General features: G+C 32.5%; 1 protein-coding gene across 3 annotated transcripts in view; it reads left to right on the top strand.

Moving 5' to 3' along the window:
- LOC119083411 (autism susceptibility gene 2 protein homolog) overlaps window positions 1-21,896 on the top strand; it is a 178,601-nt gene that overhangs the window by 118,349 nt on the left and 38,356 nt on the right. The gene's annotated exons all lie outside the window — the stretch shown is intronic.

The following is a 21,896-nucleotide window of genomic DNA, read 5'->3' on the forward strand; positions in this document are numbered from 1 at the left end:
AACCATGTTGTAGGTACAGGAAATAAGCTTCCAGTTGAAAATTTTGAACAATTTTCCTTTTTCACATTCCATCTTTTCATCATCCCATTCGCAAGTCCCTAAGCTCGTTATTTCGAATAGTGTAAATTGCATTAAGTGTAACGAAACTTTGACTAGATTACACGTGTATTCAACACATTATTAGAAGTATAAATGACTAACGACACGTCCATCAATTGATCGGACATGATTTTGTCTAGTTGTTTTCCCCTCGACGGAAAAAAAAATCCATCCATTTTCCATCCACCAAATAACTTCATGAATAAAACAAGAAAAAACAAATTTAACGATTTTTTAATTCATCACATAAATTCCTATCTACAATATCAAGAAGAGAAAAAAATAGCTAAGGGGTGTTAAGTCAAGTCGAGGATAAAAATCCCGTTTTTAAGCTTCACGTATCTCAAGTGGATTTCTTTGTCACAATCTTATTTCTTCTTTAATTTAATTCCTTTTTTTTGCTATATTCTTTTTTGTGTCGCTGTTGTTTTCAGATTTTTTTTATTATTTATTTTTCGTTATTGCTTTCAGCATTAAAACAACAACGAAAAACACATTTCATATTCAGAGTGTTATGCTCTGTCTTCTATAGAAGGAGAGAGTGGGAAAGATATATAGATATTAGATGAAATCTGTTATTTTTTATAGAAAAGACGATAAAGAAGCAATTTTTTCCCCGAATATTTAATTTAAAGAAAAAATAAAATGATATTTTGCGAGGGATGTCAAGTGGAAATGTATGAGGAAAAAAAAAGTATTTTTTTGCTTAGTTGAACGAGGTGGAAGGAATTATAAAGTGTAGTGATGTTGAATTAGACGAAGAGAAAAATGTGTTACAAAATCCGCTCCCGATTTTAACCGATTACAAATGGAGGCACATTCGCGATGTAATCATTTTTGTTACTCTTTTCAGAATTCGGTGTTGCAGTGACTTACATTCTAAAACCAGCCACTCTATAGAATTTTAATTTCTCAATATATTCGAGGTTCACAGTGTTTGAAAGTGTCAAAGTTCAGCGGTTTGTTTATTGGGTTTCTTACTCATATGAGATGCGAGCGTATGTGACAAGGACAGATTTACTAAAGATTGTCTTGTCAGGTATGATCGAGCATTTCGTTCACATACCAATTTTTCACGTGTCGTATCTCTTTGGCATGTCTGTAAGGATTGATAACGCAGAGTTGTTTTTCTTGCATCGATCTTTTTGCATAGTAATCCCAACATTTAACATCGTTTCAAGTCACACCTATTTCCCTTTTACATGTTCATGTGAAAACGGTGATACTTAAAAATAGAAAATCACAAAATAGTTGTCGCTGACATTCGTCTTTCCCCAATACTTTTCGACCAATGTCGAAATTGTTTTGTATGAACTGTCAGACCTCCCTCTAAATAAAACCAGACGTCATTTATGAACCGACCCCAACAATATCTTTGTTTTTGTTTTCCTTTTTAAATATAAATGAAAATAAACAACAACGTAAACTCATGCCTAAATCCCAAATCCTCGAAATTCGGTTATATATATAAAATGTATCCACTATACCTACGACCATATTTTCGTTTCCCATTTCATACAAAAGATAACTTCAATCACTCTATACACCTTTCAGCATGATTACAAAATATATTTCTGACAAAATCCATTCAATCCTCATACATTATCATGCCTCATCATGTACTGAATTCAGAAGAACCGAACCATATATAGTAAAGAGTATACCTAGACATCTGAAATCCATAAGTAACAAGGTACAATGGGAATGTTTAAGTGAAGATATTTCTATATTATACCGCATTTCCATTCCGAACCGTAAGCTTCTATGATTTTTTGTGTAAGCTTTGAGGCGCTTAGTATGGTATTGTTTACATAAGCTGTGAAGCTTTCGTTGAAAATTTTGGTTTATTTTACAAAGGGTGATGCATACCATATTATTGTGAGACGATTTTTTTCTGTTACGTATAGAAGAAGCTTATTATCTCAATTTTTCTGCGCAGAATAAATATTTTTATATTAGCAACTACTTTTCCTGTTTTCTTTTTAAATATTGCTCGTGTAGTCAATACTTACGAAAAGAGAAAATCCCTTAACGGAATTCTTTCTAAATATTGAGACTACCTTTCAAATACAACATTAACCCGCTGAGCAAAAACAAACGAAATCGGTCGATAATTATCAGTTTCACGTGCGCGAAAACCAGGTGTCTTAGGTGCATCGACGAACACTTACCGTCGTACCGTTCTTTTGCCATAAAGGCAAACTTTACAAAGTTGGTAAATATGGAATAAACACGCTAAGTGCTAATTCAAGTACACTGTCAAATTAGTGGCAATTGAAAATGTGAGCTGATAATGCGATCGATACTGCCGGTGTGCATGTGTTGAAATCCCGGTCGTGGCAGTTTAATTAAATTAATTGTTCAGGACAATACTCCATTATTATATTCAACCATAACGTGCCATTAAATTACCGTACAATTATCGATTGTAGCTGTACCATTGCTCGTATAACATCACTGTTTCATTTACCAGTTCCAAGAAATTGTATACACGTTTGTGTCATGTACACAAAAGCAAAGTTAAATATATCATCAGCATTTACACATTAAGATGAATTCATCAAAACTTAAATTAAATATTTAGTTTTCTTTTAATAAAAACCGGTTCATCTAGATGTCGCTTTTATATGTAAAACTTTGTGCAATGGTAAAATCAGCAGTTAATGACATTTTTCTTTAAGGCTGGTTTCATCGTATAAACTGCTATCTTCACACCCCCTCTTTCTTCCATGAAACCCCTTCGGTGCAAACCGGGTTTTTCTTATACTCAAGTATATCCACAAAAACATAGAACTGCAAGTTTCGTAATGTTTTTTAGTAGGAGCTGGCAAAGATGTAAAAGTTTTCTCATTGTGTTTTAAAAGGAAGTTTTGTAAGTTTCCACCAACACACTTTTTTTCATACAAAAAGAAGCTGTACGTAATTAATTATAAAGTCAGAATAGGGTATGTCGTGTACTTTATAAAAGCGAGAAGATGAAGGTATACAATTTGCTATTTAAATTTACTTTCCGAAAAGTTTGTAGACACAGCCATGTATTTTTGAATGGCATTATGTTGAAAAATAAAATGAAAGGCAAAGAAGCGCAGAAGGCAAATATGGATTATCAGAAAACTTGAGATGTTTACGCTTAGCTGTTATCACGTTCTATAAGAAAAATTAAAATTTTCATAAGTTTCACTATGTACAAAAGTTTTCCATTCATCCACAAGTAATTTGTAAAATTACAACGCTACCAGCGATAATATTAAAGAAAAAGGAAACTGTAATAGGTGTCTACCGGTACCCATGTCACAAAACGAGGGCCACTCTTTGCTATAAAATCTCATCTTTAATTTTAAATGGTTTTCGTTTCTAATTGGCGGCAATTTTCCTTTTAAACATTGCAACAAGAGAATACAACTTGCTTCCTTTGTGCTACCGTAATTGGTGAATCGGTAACACAATGAAACAGACAATTCGACTTTTTCATTGAATTAGACCAATGAATGGCTATAAATTGTACGGTCTGCATTTTCACGGCATATGGTTCATAATTTAACATTTCATATATACAAAAAAAAAAGTTTTTTTACCACCTTTCAATGTATCCCTTGTGGCTGTAATTTCGATTTAATAATATATATGCCAAAATAAAAGTACAGAAGAAGAAAAAAAAACAACTCATTGATTATACAATTTACATAATAATATACCGAGAACCCAATAATTTTCTCAATTTAATAACCTCTGACTTGCACAATCAACTCATCGGTACATATATTATAATGTATTAAAAGGCATGTCCCTAATATTTACTCGTGAAAAATGTTTAAATGAAATGAATAAAGGCAAACTAAAGAAACCTTTTTTTTTCATTCTTTTCTTTTCTTTATTTTTGTTCTTACGCTCCATTCTTTGCAACTCATTTTTATTTTATAAATTCAAAAGAAAAATTGCTTGTAAAAGTGAATTTTAATTTCTTGAAACATTATTTTTTGTATTGAAAACATTTATTATTATTTTGCATATACCGTGGTATAATGCATATCTGTTGGTTCTTTTAGCATCTAAATGGTCTTAATTTAAATTGCCCCGGATCTGTTGTTATTTGGCAGTTACGGTAACGACAAGGTTATGATGCACACACACACACACACAAAACACATATGCCATTTGATATGTTATTATATCAGCATAATAACCTGCAATATTATGCATGCAAGAAAAATATTTCAAAGGAAGGAGTTTTTCTTCTTTCTGACACACCGTCTTTTTTGCGATTGGTCAATTTTCGATATTAATTGACTTGCAGCATTGAAAGTTATTCAGGCGATAAATCATACGCGATCAGACCTAAGCTCACGTGCGGCAATGATTTAGAGATAGTGTCTGCGTCTCTTATACGTATATTGTCACAATATGTCTGTTGTAACGGTTTGTAAGACAACAGCTACATTATGGAAGAATGATACAGAGGGCGTCCGTGAAATTTAGACATGAACCTAGAACTTGCTTCGGATGGTCCAGTCAAATAAACAAAAATGCTGGTACGTCATTATACGGTTTTACCACGTGCATGCGTCTATTACTATTTCATCCGTAGTAGAATGAAAGTGAGCACTTTTGTTTGGATGAGTGGACCAAGTGAAAAACAGATGATGCAAATTCATGTCTATATTTCGATGACGTCCACCGTAAGTACATTCAAAAACGTTTTCTTCTCAGTATTCAAAACAGCTAGTAATGTCAGTCCTAATGGAACGTCTATTCCAAATTGCAATGCTACGAATGTTAGAATAACTCACGTAAAATTGGCCTGTATACGCCAACAAAAAGTGACAGAATCAATCAATATTAAGTGTATATCATGATCATGTATTATAATTCAATAATCACATGCAGATGTTGTCGTGACAAACATACGCCTCTACTAATTTCTGTTGGTTTTTTTTTTTCGTGTGTAAATATTCCCAACAATATTCATATAGTCTGTAAAAGGTCAACAATTTGCTAATGCCACTTTTTTTTCGTTCCTTCAAAATGTTAAAGCGAATTCCCCACTGTGAGAACCGACTGATATAGCACACAACACATTTTTTCCCTCTCTGTCAAAAATTCTCAAAAATAAAATATATACAAAAGTGATTTGGAATATTCGACACAAAAAAAAAGTAAATTGCCAAAATTTCCTACTGTTTTCCCACATTCAAAACCTTTCAGTCGCAGACAACACAACACACAAAAAAATAATAATAAGTACAATCGTTTAAATGTGGTAAAGCAGAAGATATATACCCTCGAACAAAACACACTTCATAAAAACTCTTCAAAAATTTGTTTGAAAGACCTTCAAGGCACAAAGTATGTTTAGAAAAGAGATTTTTTTTTCTTCGTCTTCCTAATTCAACAAAGGCTGAATAATTAAGTCTTTATTTTGTATTTAAAAATGTTTATATTTTTTGTTGCCATAAATAAGACTAGGCAATAAAAAATCAGATAAAAACGTTCCCCTTTATCAGCAGCAGTTTTTATTATTACATTTTTTTGTGGTGTAGTGCTACCAGCTATAAATTGGTACAATAACATTCAATTGGTAACTTTTTGTGTTTTATTTAATTCTTTTTTTTTCCTGTGGTTGTTGAACTTATACTCATTTAACGTATAATAAAAACGTGTACTAAAATAACAAACCCTGTTGTTGATTTATTTTTTCGGTTTTTTTCTGTTTATTTTTTTTTCGTGTACCGTTGATTTTTTGTTCAATTTATGTTGGCTATATATAAACACACGATGCAGTTTGATAGCGTTTATTTGATGTCGATCGTACATATATTTCGTCTTTTTGTTGACTGTGTGAATAATATGCCATAAGTGAATGTAAGCACATTATAATAAAAGAAGAGATTGCTGACAGACCTGACCGATTTAATGTCGTACAAACGTGTATGAAATGTTCCAATTTCCCGCTCGAAGTTTGGAGAGTCATGACTAAAACTGAAATGATTGTCAGACAATCGTTTCCAACTATATCGGTAGAAAGAAAGAGCAAAACTTGTTTCTGCAAAGAAACCGTCGCTTCGAACCTTTTTGCAAAGAGTATCTTCATTCAACCACTAAAGTATGTTTGAAGCCAAACAACTCCAGTAGTTTTCAGGACCATTTGTAAATTTTGTAGAAAAAGGATTTTACGACAGAAGATTTTCTAGTTTTCAGGCTTATGAGCAGAATGCTTATGACCACTACTTACAGCTGATCGCTTTTTCTCGTCATAGTCGGCATTAACAGTTGACTAACCAGTGTAATAAGAGTGATTGAAACTTTGAAAGGCAGCGTAAAAAACGCATATAATAAATGTTAAACCCCCTCAAGCTCTTTACTGTCCATCTAACGTTACTTATTTAATTAAAATGCTCCACTATTCAAATATGTTAGATTCATATGCTGTACCATTGAATGAAAAACAGCATAAGCTGCGCTGACATTATTATTATTTAATTATTCTGTCTCAACGGACAAACGACAGAACGAAGAAAAAAAAAATAATGAAATATTTAAACACCATCAGGCCTGTATACAGATTCACTAGCAGAAAAACGAGAAAAACTTTAAGTGAATGTGTTTTTTATGGGTTAATAAGTAATTATTTCTTCATTAACACTTTTTGCTGTTGTTGTTACTGCTGCTGGTGCTGCGTTTTTTGCTTGAACGGATATTTTTAATAAACATTTTATATTTCTTTATAAGATTTTTCAAAGTTTTGCAATTATCGTTTTTAATTTGATCAGAAATAAACTTTCACATTTCAATATCACCATCTGTTCAGATAAAAACAGAAATACCTGAATCATTTCTGAGTTTTTGCGCCTTTATAATTATCAGTACAAATCGGTAGTGAAGAAAGTGGGAATGTGTTTCCTTCAGCCATAATTATGCGATTAACTTTTGATGTCTTAAGACTACAGTTGAAAGGTATGGTTTGCTCAGCCGTCAAAAATGCTGTGCATCAGCTCTACTAAAGACTGGAAAAGGTCGACCGCGGTTAAAAACAAGTTTAAACTGAAAGTTCAAGTTAGGTTATATTACAAAAAAAATAGCCCGACTTGACCTGAACTAATGTTTTATACAAAGCTGACAGGTCACGCTTCAGTTTATCTATGTTCGTACAAATTTTCAGGTCAGGTTTGATATTATATTACTCTGTTTACGTTTCAAGTCATTGCAGATCAAAATTTCTGATAAAATCAGGTCAGGTGAAGGCGAGTCCAGTTCAGGCATTTGAAATCAGATTCAGGCAGACCTGACCTGTTCATAGCCTTAAATGTTTCACTTACAAAATCGTCACAAAAAGTACTTCAAGTTGAAGTCCTTAACTACACCAAGAACATTCTGAGTCGCCATTTGTGCACGATTATTCCACCCACCCTTCAACCAACATCAAGAATTGTATATATCAATCTACAAGCTCCATTTCAGAACCAATCATAAAAGTTTTCTTGACGAACATTTCTCGGCTCATGAAAATTACTCCATGTTTTCTTCTTCTCCTATTTATTAGCCTCATTCATGGAGACATCGTTAAAGACATTTCTTTATTATTTCTAAAATTAGGTGCTCAATAATTGATTCATAATTAATTGGCTCAACGTTGTTTTTTTTCGTTCTCTATGTCCTACATATATAGGTCATTCAGAACTTTTACGTTTACATGTTTCTACATTTCACATTAACCGTTTATGAAAATCGATAATCGCATATTTAATTATCCAAGATTGTGATATCCGTTATTTTGTTCAACTTTATCGTTCAAATGTATAACCCAATTTTCTGTTGTTGTTTCTCGTTTTTTTATTCTTCACAACACTCTATTGAAATAAATAACCCACAATTAAATAATTAATGAAAGAGTCGAGCGTACCAAACATTATTAACAATTACGTTCTCGTAATTACAGTTTTTTTTTACTTCGTTGTGTTCAATGGGAAAATGTTTATCCACCCCCATATTAAGTGTAATAAATTTCGATAAACGTAAAAAAATGTGTACAAAAAGTCGATTTTTCACCCCCATCACAATAATAGTAGTAGTCAAAGTTGAGACTTCGAGGCCGTTTAGGTTTAATGGACGCTTTAGCTTTACTGAATTAGAAAATATGACAACAGAACAAACACACATATGATGCATAGAATGTTAATTTAACCCATTCAATGTGTATTTGTAAGTAATATCACAATTATGACATAGAAAAGCCATTTATATTAAAATTATATGTTATAATATGTTATATCCACAATATTCAGTTATTAGTCAGACAATTTTTTTCTCTTCTATTTCATTTCATTTAATTTAAATTTGTTGTGCGTGTGCGGTGCTTTCAGAAGTTTCAAATTGTGTACATACAAATTTCTGTTATTTCCCAGTTGTATTAATTCATCAAAATGTTGTGGAATAGATTATCAACAATTCCATATCGCGACTGGGATTGTTAAAGCCAGTTACTATAATCGAGTGGAGCGAGTGGCATATACGTTTCGGTGTATGTATAAGTATATGATTATCAATCACTTATTAAAACTTATTTCACGTATTCAATGTTCAGCAGCGCAGTCGCTGCAAGTCGTTTTAAATGCAGTTTATTGGCAAAGCCATAATACAATATTGCAAAAATTTATAAGAATGTTCTTGCTAAAGATGGTAAAGCAACTCAATGCGACATGTAGCCACTGAGAAGCCGAAAGAAATCATTATGGCTATGGCAGCATAACACTTTGAAAAATAATTGTCATTAATTGTTATTACGATGCAGACGAACGAAGTGGGGGCCAAACAACACTGGTTTTATATGACTGTAATTGGGAAAAAATCGTTGAGATTGTTGTTTTTCTTATGAATTTTCAAAGTAAGCAACCATAAGATTTACATTTTTTTCTTACAAAATGGTGACACTGAATGTCTACATTGCTAGATGCATCCATTTTCTCGAGAAACTTTTCCACTTCGAGTTTCGAGCCTTGTTTATTAAGGATCATTAAGTGCGGAGAAGTCGTCGTCTGTAATATATAAAATGAAAGAAGAAAAAAGAACGTACTTTTGAATGGCTTCTTAACCTAATGTGCACCACTCCGCGCACTTTACCACAACGATTTTCATTTTAACTTCATGTTCTTTTTTATAGATAAAAAGCTAAAAAATATTCAACCTAAAGAATTTATATTTGTAATTCAATGTGCACAGTAGCAATTTCATTAACAAAAAGTAATCCCTTCACTCATTATGTGGTCAATGTTTGTATACATAAATGGACAAAAGAATGTCTTTGTGGCATTTTCTTCCATATAATTTTTTTTTTAAACAAAACGACCAAATGTTTTCTGCACATTTTATCATTCGCATTCGTGCATATACACAATGTGTATGTAACTACAACAAAGATTTGAGAATTGAATACTGGTGAAAAAAGTGCGCGTTCCTCATTATAATCAACTTAACCAAACACAGACAATAACTTGTTTTTCTGCCTGTATTTTTATTTAGCTATTTCTGAACAATTTTGATTATTTGTAAGATTCCTTGGCGGAATAACAACAACAACAACAAAAAACGAACGAACGAACACATTCATCGTGTTTCAAATAAAATCCACCACAAGAAGACAATGAATTACATTTTAATTCTGTGACATAAGTGGAGTAATAAATTCCCTGTGTCACCATTGTTGGATAAAATGTTTTATACACACACAAGAATTGCAAATTATAAAGAGATTTTTTTTCAAACTCGAGCTGTTTAGACGTTTTAACGAGTTTTTTTTTGTGTGTTGAGCTGCGTTGAAGAAACATGTTAAACAAACTACTTACTTTAGCTGTTGACTTATTTATTCAATTTAATACTTCGTTTCAACTGTTTCAACACTACAGAAAAAATGTGCTTTCATTCCACAGGAATGGTAAATTGTATTTTTGAAAAATTATATTTCCACGAAGAAGAAACTGTATATAAATAACATGCAGTTGATTAATTTATTATTGATGTTTGATATTCTTTTGGTTCGTTGCAGTTCTTTGAATCGTTCTTTTTTTATTATTCTGTTTTTATGATGAGTTTTCGATTTGAGACATTTTTCATTTATAAAACATGCAAAGAATGGATTCGGAGAGAGCGTTTAAAAAAAAAACTGAAAAGTTAACAGTTCACTGAAACAGAGTTTATGAAGTGATTGAAGGCAATTGGAATTTCTAGTCAACATGAGTTGTAACTTAAGTCCACGATAGCTTCTATTCTTGAGTAGAAGCTGTATGACTAGATGAATATTGAATAACAAGTACTATTAGGCTACCCGTAATCCTAGGGCGAACCGAACAAAGAGTCTCTTTGCCATTCGAATACTTTAATAATTTTTGGTTTTAGATGTGTTATGATTATATCACAGAGATCTGAAACGGAGGATCTAAACCCAGGTGGGCACAAAGTCAGACGCGTTTTTATCCAGTCTTTTAGATCCAGGTCAAACGGAACGAAAATTTAACATATAAAACCAAAGTTCAGTGTTATTTGTTCACTGGATTGAGTTCCTGGTGGTAAATGTTGAATTTTTCCCAGAAAAATCTGGAAGAGTGACCTGAAACAAACATCATCACTTAATACTACAAATATTTTGAAAGCTATCTCTTCAATATCGTTATAATTGAAATTCTATGCCCTTTTTGTTGCCAATATCTGTGTCGTTGTTGGTCTTGATAATAATTAAAAAATCCTGCTTTGATTTTACGCAAATTTTTCGTTTCTATGGAATTTTTAGATTTTCAAAATTTTATTCCTTGAAAAGTACCGTGCAATTAATGAACTCGCAATATCTACATTATATTCATCCATATCACCATTTCTGCCAGCTATTAATCCAATAATTTATTTATTTTTTTTAAATCAAAGCAAATTCATAAGTATGTGTACCTGTACCTGTATTTTATCTATCAATCATGCCATGCTTAATTAACCCAATCAATTTCATACCGTCTTTAATTATCAGTTAATTAGACAATAAAATACCGTGTATGTTTTGATAGCAATCTTGATATTACATGGATAATATAGAATCATAATATTTGTCGTCGGTGTTTATGTGAAATTGCGTTATATCAAAGTTGTCAGTTTATTGTACGATAATGGAAGTACATGATTAAAGTTTATTTATAAATTATTGCTCTCTGCCTGTTCGTGATATGCATAGAATTATATCTGCTTATACATATATATGGATACGGTTGGTGGTATGCATTTAAATCTGATTTGTTTGTGATTTTAAAGCATGATTTCGTATATAAACACTTTACATTACACATCCAATCCAATCATAATCTAAATTGCATACACTCTGGTTTTGAAACATTTAATTTATATTCGGATTGCATACGTCAGCTAAATAAAACCTCAATATCTTGATTTCGATGATGCGGTGAAATGTTCGGAGCATTTTGTTTTCTAAATGAATAGACATACAAATTTTTTATAACGAATCCAATTAATGCAGGGTAGAGCCAGAATTAATTCAAAATCTTTTTTTTATTTGAAAAATCTTTTACTTCATTAGTTAAGCAGATATTTTACTATATTATGGATAACTCGAACGCTACATCATCGCTTCATTTTAGTCACCGTTATGGATGATGGCTAGTGTATCAATATATTGCACAAATGTTTCTTTTGAACATATAAGTCAGTCTAAAAAAGGACAGCATTTGCCCTGTTTCATACTGAAACTATTGAACATACTTGAACTAAAATTTTATACCCCCATGTGAAACTATAGTTTTTAGTTCGGCTTATACACTGTACCAACAAACCTCTCTACCTCTAGTCCTTTTATGTTATTCATTTTGTATACGGTTGTTTTAGCAGCTTTTCTAAATTCATGATTCGTATCATATTATGTTACCAACGCAAAAAACCCAATTTATATAATATTTTATGTCACGTGCGGTATATATATATTCATATATATATGCGCACACATTGAAGTGGTTGTATGCATGTGATGTTTATTTATTTATGTGCACTGCATGTTGCAACTTTTTAAACATATTTTTGTTGCATGTGTTGCTCTTTCTTTTCGCTCAAAGTAATGCATTCATAAAAATTTAAGTCACGGGTAAAGTTTTTTTTTTTGTTCATTTTATTTGTGCTGCTTTGCGCCAATGTGCTGTGCCCATTTCGTTATTTGATTCTAGAATATTATTTTTTTTTACATAATAAACCCGAGTCCCTTTACACATATTGAAACGAATAAAATGTTCTTTGCATACAAAATAATTTACTTTGTAAAATATTACATGATTATTTTTAAAATGCAAACCTCGGGATGAAAGCGTGGGCTAAGTTTAATGCGAAATTAAATGAGCATTTAAATGCAGATAAAATATGTGTGACGTGACACAACAGCCATTGTTTTATAAACGTTTTTGTGGTGGATTGCATAGTAATTGTGTTAGTATGCACTTCTCGGGCTTTCCATGTTATTTAGTTTTATAGGTGCGCGCTGTATTTCAAGTTTTTCTTTTGTGAAGGAGAGAGAAAAAAGAAGAGTAAATTATGCCGATATATATCTAGAGATACATAAGGTTACCATGCAAACAATCGAATTTTTCTCAATGGAGGAAAAACTGGCACCATTTCGTTTGAATAGCATTACTGCACTGGGAAAACACTCTTGTAAACTCAGGGGAAAAAATCAGCACAAGTTGTCGTTCTGTGTCTCTAACTATATGATCATTGAATATTAATGTTGGCTTAATGGCTGGCATTACTATGTGAGAAAAAGAGATGGTAAACATAAATGTACCATTACCATTTTTTATAAGTATTTTTTTCCTGTTTTCGCTCTCGAAACTCGAATTCGTGAAAGTTTTTTCTTTCGCTTTTTTACTTTTCCATTTATGTTCAACTTACGGATGAAAAAGGCAAAAAGGCATTAACAGAAGTAAGTGATTAAAAGCGGAGGTACGATGTTTTCGCTAATTCCTCGCAATGAATAGCGATATTTGTTTCGTCGTTATACACTCACTTCCACCCATTGTTTTACGTTGTCTATATTTTTTCTTGTACAGCGAGATATAAAGGAATAATTACGTTCTTGGAAAAATGTTGAAAATGAGATATTTTTCATCTACGGAAACCCTGACTTCTTTCATTCAGAAATTGTGTTGAACTGAATCAACAAAGTTATTCAGTTAATTTGTTATGGTTAATATCATCATATTACTGACTTCAAGAACCTATTGAGACGGTGATTGTTTTGTAACAAGACATAATAGACTACAAATGATGACGATGTGCTGAAAAATATTATTCTCTTGCTCTCTATGCCCAGAACAATGAAATGTGTATTTGCTTTGATAACACTAAATTCATATTTATTTAGATTCACAACAAATGCACGGTAAATGGTATTGCTACAAAAAAAAAACCAGTGAGTGGTACGAGTGTATTTAGGACACATAACCAGATTTTGCTTTTCAAGAAGTCATTACATATAATGTCAGTCAATATTATTCTTTTCATGTTGTTTCGACTGAAAACGAAATTCAATTTTATTTTGTGAAATTGCGAGTCAAAATGCACTTAGAGTCAAATTCGAACAGTAAGTCTGAGGATTATTTAATGTTCAGTAGGCACTATTAACAAACTACGCCTTTTCGAAAATAATGATTCACAACCTGTTGTACTCTAGTGCAAGATTTATTATGGGCAGATAAGGGCTGGTTCAGTGAACATGTTGCAGATGTGAAACACTTCCAAGTTAGTTAGTTAGTTCATTTATTGTCGTTATACGCATAAGGCCTTGAGGCCTTTTAAATTGCATATAAACCCGAGCAAAGCAACGCTAGAGTTATCTCTAAGCATTTGACCTTACTAGTTTCAACATAGATTTTGTCATATAAAACTGAACATTAACCAGAGCTTATCACTTACTTTTGCCGTTAATATCGATAATCTATTGCTAATCGTTCCTGTCTGTCAAAGATTTTGGCATGAACGACTTTACTTAGTATGTACACAATTTTTCTTGCTGGATTTCTAACTTTTCATGGATATCACTGAAATAAAGAAAAAAAAAATCTCTCACGTTTTTCAAGCCACCTTTCCGCCCGCTCAACCTTCTTGTGCGCAGTCGCGCGTACACGTAAAATTTACCTCATATTTTCCCTTGTTAGCAAAACAATTATGACAAAATAAATTCTTGAATTAAAGCTTACCACCCAGCCAACCCCCACCTGCAGAACGGTAAATTGAACAACAATTTCCACTAACGAAGTACGAATTAAGTTCAACGCGGTAAACAAATTTGTGCTAGCCATTTTGTAAGAATCAGAATTACCACACCACACACTGGCAGCGAGTGGCAAACGCAACAAAAAAGTATTATATTTTCAATTCTACGTAATTTAACTTGACAAATTTGTGTAACACAATCCTACTTATGTTCGCAAGCCTCTTTTCCGTGAAAAAGAAAAACACACAAAGTTTGAATTCATTTTTGCCACATGTTTGTGTGTGTGTGTCTGTTCTTTGTTTTTTCTTGCACGAGTGAGTTCTTCTCGCACTTTTAGGTTTCACTTAAATATGATATCACATAATTTGACGCTAAGTGCATGTAATATTTTATGTTGATGAGATACTTATTTTATTTCCTTGATATATGATAGCACTAGATAGGGTTAACAGTATATATAGTAATCATTTCTGGTATTGTGTACAGAATTCAGTTGTTTCCAGAAAGTAAATATAAACCCGAGAAACAAACAATCAATTTATTAGCAATTTTAGATGTAGATACCAAGAATTATGTAAGCATTCGATATCAAAAATAGAAGCGGTTAATTTGACAACTCTTGTAATGGGTTTTTATTTCTGTCTTCGACAAAAATATATATATACGAAACACACTCGTTTAACCCACTATCAATTTACTGTGTACATAATAATATGCCATTCTAAATGCAAGTAATGGAACACTAGTAATTGGTTAGACAGATACCATGACGATTAGTGACATGCGATATATCAATTGAACTTTTTTTTTTCGTTGTTGTTATGGTTGTTGTAGCATTAACTTTATTATTATGTCATTATTGGTGTGTAATTTGCTTGGTTGTCGACTTTATTGTCCTCATTGTAATCCAAAGTGTATATATGGTGTGTATGGTATATTTTCAGTGTCATCTGAATTTTATTTTGAATTCTCATTGAAGAAAAATTGTGATTCAGAAATAAAAATTTCTATTGACATTTTCAATTCAACAGAAAAGAAGTGGAGAGGAGATAGAGAGAGAAAACAAAATTGTAATTTAAATACTGTTTATACCCATCTAATGTTATGTGTACGCTATTTAAACAACATACTCAAAAGCTATTAACATTCCATCCGACAATAATCTTAAAGAAAATACAAAATTCCCTTCATTAACCCGAAAGTCACGAATCATTGTTCCAGTTGAAAGATTTTATTCCCTTTTATGTTTGTGTTTTTTTTTCTACTCACATACAGATACTCCACTCAACTCTTATGCAAACACACTATTCTGTCGTAATATAACATGAAAAGAAGAAAACGTTTTTTTTTGTGTTCGTCTAAATATATATCGTTGTACTTACCATATAATACAAACGTACACTTTAAATTCTTTACAAAAAAAAATCTACTAAAAATATCACATTGTTACATGTTCATAAACATCACTAAGTGTTTTTGTTGGATGTGAAAAATATAGAGATGAACGATAATAACGTTTTCAATTTACCCCATCTCGCTGATCAAAATGAAAATTATACAAAATGAAGAGAATGGCATTTTTCGTCAATAGTTTGTCTTATGTGACAATGTCCCGTTTGGTATGCCAATTCTTACCTCAGATTTTTGATGTGATGAACTACGAAAAAAAATTGAAGGAAGGAGTCGTGACAGAATAAACATAGAAACTCATTTTGAACTCAAATAATTTTTTTTTAAATGCCAAAACTTTCATAGGATCCCCAGAAAAAAACCTTGAAAATCAATAAACAACAACGCTAAAATTCCCTGAAAGTCCTTGGAAATCTTCGGAAAATCCTTTGAAAATAAAAGATTTTCTGTCCCTCCAGGCGAAAGTAGAACCATTTGACAAAATAAACTAAAAAACTTGAACCTGATGTAGAACCGAACCCGTTTTCGACGGTATTGATACGGTCACATGCTTATTCGTTTAACTTCCATTGACTAACAGGGTTTATCGCTAAGCACACAGATGGTGCATATAGAATGATACAAGCTATGAACCACAACCATCCCAGGCTCCTCTATCCCAACTCGCATGGACACAAGTGCATTTTGGTCTTTTCGTTTTTTTTTGATTTTTCGCTTCGGGAAATATGCAAATATTTATTTAATTCATTTTTGGCTCCAACTATGCCCCCCGAACTTATTTAAAATGCAGCAAACAAATAAATTGAAAACAAAACACCCAATCTCTGTTTTTCCTTTCTGCATTGTGTATTTGTTTATTTAAACATAAATTCTGTGAGAATAATTGCTTTTTGTGTCATGTTTTTTTTTCCACAAATTGCAACTGAAATAACCTCATCGACGAGAAATTGTACACGTTGTATGATTATCAAATTGGCGGGTATCATATTTCCGTTTTATATAACAAAATAGAATTACACCGACCATTTTGATGTTTCAACCCCCTATTTATTATTCCCATGAACCTTATTCGTATGATATCCGTGCATACACCTCGTAATGTTGATAGAGAGTGTATTATTTGGTTCAACTTCAAATATACATGTGTGGATAAATTGGTTATTTTGATGTATAATAATATCAGAAACAAGGATGAGTGCAAATGAGGGTTGGGTTGTACAAAACAGCTAAAGCCACCCCCACATGTTGTATTATTTATTGGTAGGACTTTGTACACAACACATCATAATGCTGTTTGGTCTAGGGATTAGTCGATATATGGTAGAGCTTCGGTGTATTATTATGTGCTTTCGTTTAATATCTGGGATTAGTGTACTATTAGTGGAAAGTACAATAAATTTTATGGGCTATAGGGTACTTAATATGATTATTGCCGTTGTGGATGCATTAAATTACTTTGGATGAAGGGTGTGTGTATGTTTGCTGTTTATGTTGATGATGTATGCAGAAATAAGTGTGGAGATACGAACGCTATTTTAAAAGTGTATTTATTGCTTTTCCGTTTGTTGTTTATATTTGAATTCTACAAAAGGTATAATTGGCAAGTGACATTGTCTGATTATGTAATATTGGCATATAAGCTGGGATCGTCATGTAAATATTGATTGACACTTTTGACAATAGTCTTGTTATCTCTCTTTGTGTGTATGTGTAGTGTAAAGGTCGAACTGTACATCAAAGTCGCACATGGGGAGGCAAGATTTAGTCGAAAAAGGCGAAAATATAGGAATTTAAAACACAAAGTGAAAGGCACAAATCAAGCTTGTTTGATTTCCAGACCCGAACTGACTCTATGGGTCTTTTTGTTTGAACGAAGGATGTTTTACAAATTTCCATCTTTCAACTCATGAAAGGCGTCTGGGTAGCTAGTGCGAACCCACAGATTTCATCATATGTGAAGTTAGGTCCTGTCGGCACAGTTGCGCCGTTTGGCTCTCCGTTCACGTGTTTTTTGTTTAAAAAAAAAACTGTCCAATAAACGGAGATTCAAACGGCATTAAGTGCGCAGAAGTCTTAATCCAAATAAAGCAAAAAACACACTCACCCGTTCCGTCCATATTTTCATTTTTAGCGAATCAGAATTGTCAATAGAGACAAACACTGAGGAGGAACTGCGACTTGTGATTAAAAATTACGTGAACGTTTCCGCTCTACAATAATCTACAAGAATCTCTGTCTAAACATTTGTATTCAAAAGCAATATTTGAAACAAAATCTCATAATTTTGATACAAAAAGCGATAGCCGAAAACTTTTTCGTACCGAACAATAAACCCAGATAAAAATGATCGGAGTAAAAGGGTCTTTTCTTGTCTCTTTATGTACATATAATATAACATCTGCAAAACTCTAGAAAAACATTTTCTCCAAATCCATATTTTGCTCGTACAGGATAATTTTTCTATACATTTTTTTGTGTGTTTGCAAAAACGAAATTCTATTAAAAGAGCTTTAACCATCACATAATGTAACCCCATCACACAACAAGTATAAAATCGGAAGATGTTGAACCTTTTTTTTATGTTATCCATATACAAGATAAAACCACTCGTTCGCTTAAGTAAGTTTTTTTATGTGTTATATCGAAGAAAAGTCAAAAAAGTTTTATCATCGAATAAAACTTCGAAACCATTTCAAAATGAGGTAAAATTTATTTCTATTTCACTCGACGGTGCACACTAAATATAATATCGAATCATGTTAACAATAGATACATACAAATCCAAAAAAAAAAACTTTTAGCGAACGCATTTGAATGATAAAACTAATAATTTTCTATTCTTTCGTTGCAGGTATGTTCAACTGAATATTATGGATCAAAATATAATGTAATTTGTATGACAGTGAGTAAGTACGAAATTTATAAATTTAAGAATCAATGACGATCAGATCATTATCCATGATACGTTCCAATTGAACTGGAACATTTTTTTGCTCGGACCTCGGACGGTATACATCTTATATCACTTCTATTGTCGAAAAGATTAAAACCGAACCGAAAACAATTCAACTACTTTTGTACTCAATGGCTGCCGACGCCAAAAAAGGCATTATCTCAATCCCCATTAATTTAACAATGACAAGAACCAATTCTTTATTATCTACTGAAGCAGAAAGAAAGTACACACACCCTCGTATGTGTGTGTTTCACCAACCCCAACAGCACCCATATTAAATCCCCCTTTTCTCGCACTGGAATTTCACATGAAACCAACAAACATAACATTAAATCTTTTCACACATATAAAACCATTTCAGTCGATTTATCTTACCCCAAAAAGACACAAAATTAAATATTTACCTAATGACTCGGATCGGATAACTACTTCATCCCTATACATATATAGTTGTCCCTGGTAACCGTAAACACCCAGATAGAGAATGAAATCAACGATGAAACGAAAGACAACAGCTATTGGTTGCGTTTGGCTTTGAATGTTCTTATTGTATTAAAAGAGATTTTATGTTCCAATATTCTTTTCGGCAAATTGGGACAGTGGGCACGAAGAGATTTGTGATTTCATTTGAAAGAAGTTCGTTATATGTTCGTTTCAAGAAATTAATTTCCATTCTAAAGGTTCTTCCATTTGACAGCAGCTATTCCCGAATTCTCGTCAGAGTAAGTGTCCATAAAAATAACCCATCGATCTACTGCACGGCTTATTTTATTGATAATTCCGAATAATTCTAACAGAATTCCGAAATTCAAATAATTTACCACCAATTATATACCTTCTCGTATCACCAATATATACCATAATGGAATACCGTGATTCGTGTTGCCTTCCATTTAATCAATTAATTAATTAATTTTCATTTTTTTTTCCCTTTTCTTTCATCATAAATTTCTAATTGAATAAACTTTGTGTACATCTCCTCATAATAATAACTTCAGAAAAGCCATATCGTCTATTGCGAAATCTTAAATAATTTTCTCCCCGAATTTCCTTCAGTAAAGCATAATCTAATATCTAATCATCCCTCAAGAGAAGATAATTAAAACAATAAAACCACCAAAACAAACTTAACTAATTATTATAGCTAAAGTTCGTTTTTGATTAAACAAACAAAACGTTGAATACATAAAGCTGAAAACTCTCTAGTAAGAATCACTCGTTCACTAATTAAATCTATGTTGAAATGTGAGGGTTTTGTGAGACTGAAGATGTTTAGTTATAATAATCATAATAGCGACGTGTGCATTCAACTTCTACTACTACCCATTTTCGTGTTATTTATATATCCTTTGCCGTTCGCGTTTAATATACATTTTAGTGTCTGTACAGTGTATACACATACATATATGAATACTTGCTTAATTCGTCTTGAATGCCATATCAGGCTAAATAATAACTTCCATTTGTAACAAATTAACAACCCCTAAAGGCTTTTCACTATGTAAACTATAAATTGTTTGAGCTGTGCTGGCAAAGAGGGGCTGGAAAAGTGGAAATTCATATTAAAAGCAACGACGTAGATACATGTTGTACATATTGCATAATTCGCACACACAAAGACAAGAAAACAGAAAATGTTATTTGGTGAGACGTGGAAACCGTTGAGAAAACAAAATTACCTGTTCAAATAGAAAGTTCATTCTCAACCTCAGTCTTCGTCTCAGTCTGGTATAATATGTATATATACATCATATACATATAGATTGGCGGGGGTATTGTATGGCACTCGTACGATAACAGTGATACCCTTTATACAATATCCGACCAATGCATATACACTGTAGATTATACAGCCATTTCACTTCATTTTCAATATACTTAAGGAAATGGCTTAGGGTAACTAATGTGTTCAACCATGGAGTTGAATTATGTTTTCGAAATCGTCTTGGGGTCTATTACACTCTAACCCACACGTAAATCAATGTTAGTGTTTGTCTGTGAACCGAAACATATGTGTATCATCCATACATGTGTATACCACACACGGTAGTTTTCTATATTTACATTTGATATTCATGGAACATTCCCTTTCAGTGCTAATCTTCTACTTATCGCAATATCATTAGTTGCTTTGGTGTTATTTGAAATGTTTAGTGAAATCGGATAAATGAGGTGTTTCATAGGTATGTTTGAGAAGTTTAATTATATTGGTACACTTAGTACTTGCTTCTGTGATTCTTAAGTTATTCCAGTAATACAATAATGAATGTGTTGATTTTGATGTCGCTAGTCGTGTAGCGTGTTCCTTTACCCGAAATTTGTATAAGCATATTTTGGCACCTTTTAGAAATCTTCTATAAGACGCGGGCTCTCACGACACGTCTTTGTAGATGGGAGTACAGGTCGCTATGTGCACTACCCCTTAATTATGTAGGTGCGTTATGTTCGAGATTGAGTGTTTCTAATAAGATTGGATGACTTTTTAATGGATTTATTTATTGGAAATTTATTGGAAATTCTTCTAAAAAAACACTCTGCACAGGAGGTACCCTTACGAACGCATCCATCCATTGAACAAGTTTATCGTCCTTATCAAAGTCATGCTAACATTTACTTTACTGGTGTGTACAGACGGACAAACAAACAAATAAATAATCAAAGCATTGTGTTTCAGTCTTGCGCACTCGGGACAGAGCTGTGTGGCATTATTTAATTATAAATTTCCAAATTAACCATTCTCGCATTCAATTTCACCAGAGACAAAGTGTTTCGATGTCGTTGCTCGTTTCGATTAGTTAACCGAACAATGGAGAATATTAAACTGACAGCAAATGGTATAGAGGATTAATCTTTTATTTAAATGCAATTTGATTCAGGCGATGCATTACGTTCAAAATAAGAATCGTTGCTGATTGAATTGCTGGTATAAATTATCAATCCACTTCCGCTACGTACATGAGTGATACTTTTTGATTGTCTGAGATCTGAACTAAAAATAGCAATCTTTAACAAATTGCTGCACATTTGCCTTTCACTGTGCGATCCAGTGGTTTTCGTTTTTTCCACGTTCGGATACCCCGGGAAATCGTGTCAATTGAGCATCAAAAATTGGATTTGCTAAATTATTTCGAAAATTCAATGATCGAATTTCATCACTGGTACGGTATGATGCGGTCAATGCCTGAA

The sequence above is a fragment of the Bradysia coprophila genome, chromosome X (genome assembly GCF_014529535.1).
Source record: "Bradysia coprophila strain Holo2 chromosome X, BU_Bcop_v1, whole genome shotgun sequence".
Taxonomy (NCBI): Eukaryota; Metazoa; Arthropoda; class Insecta; order Diptera; family Sciaridae; genus Bradysia; species Bradysia coprophila.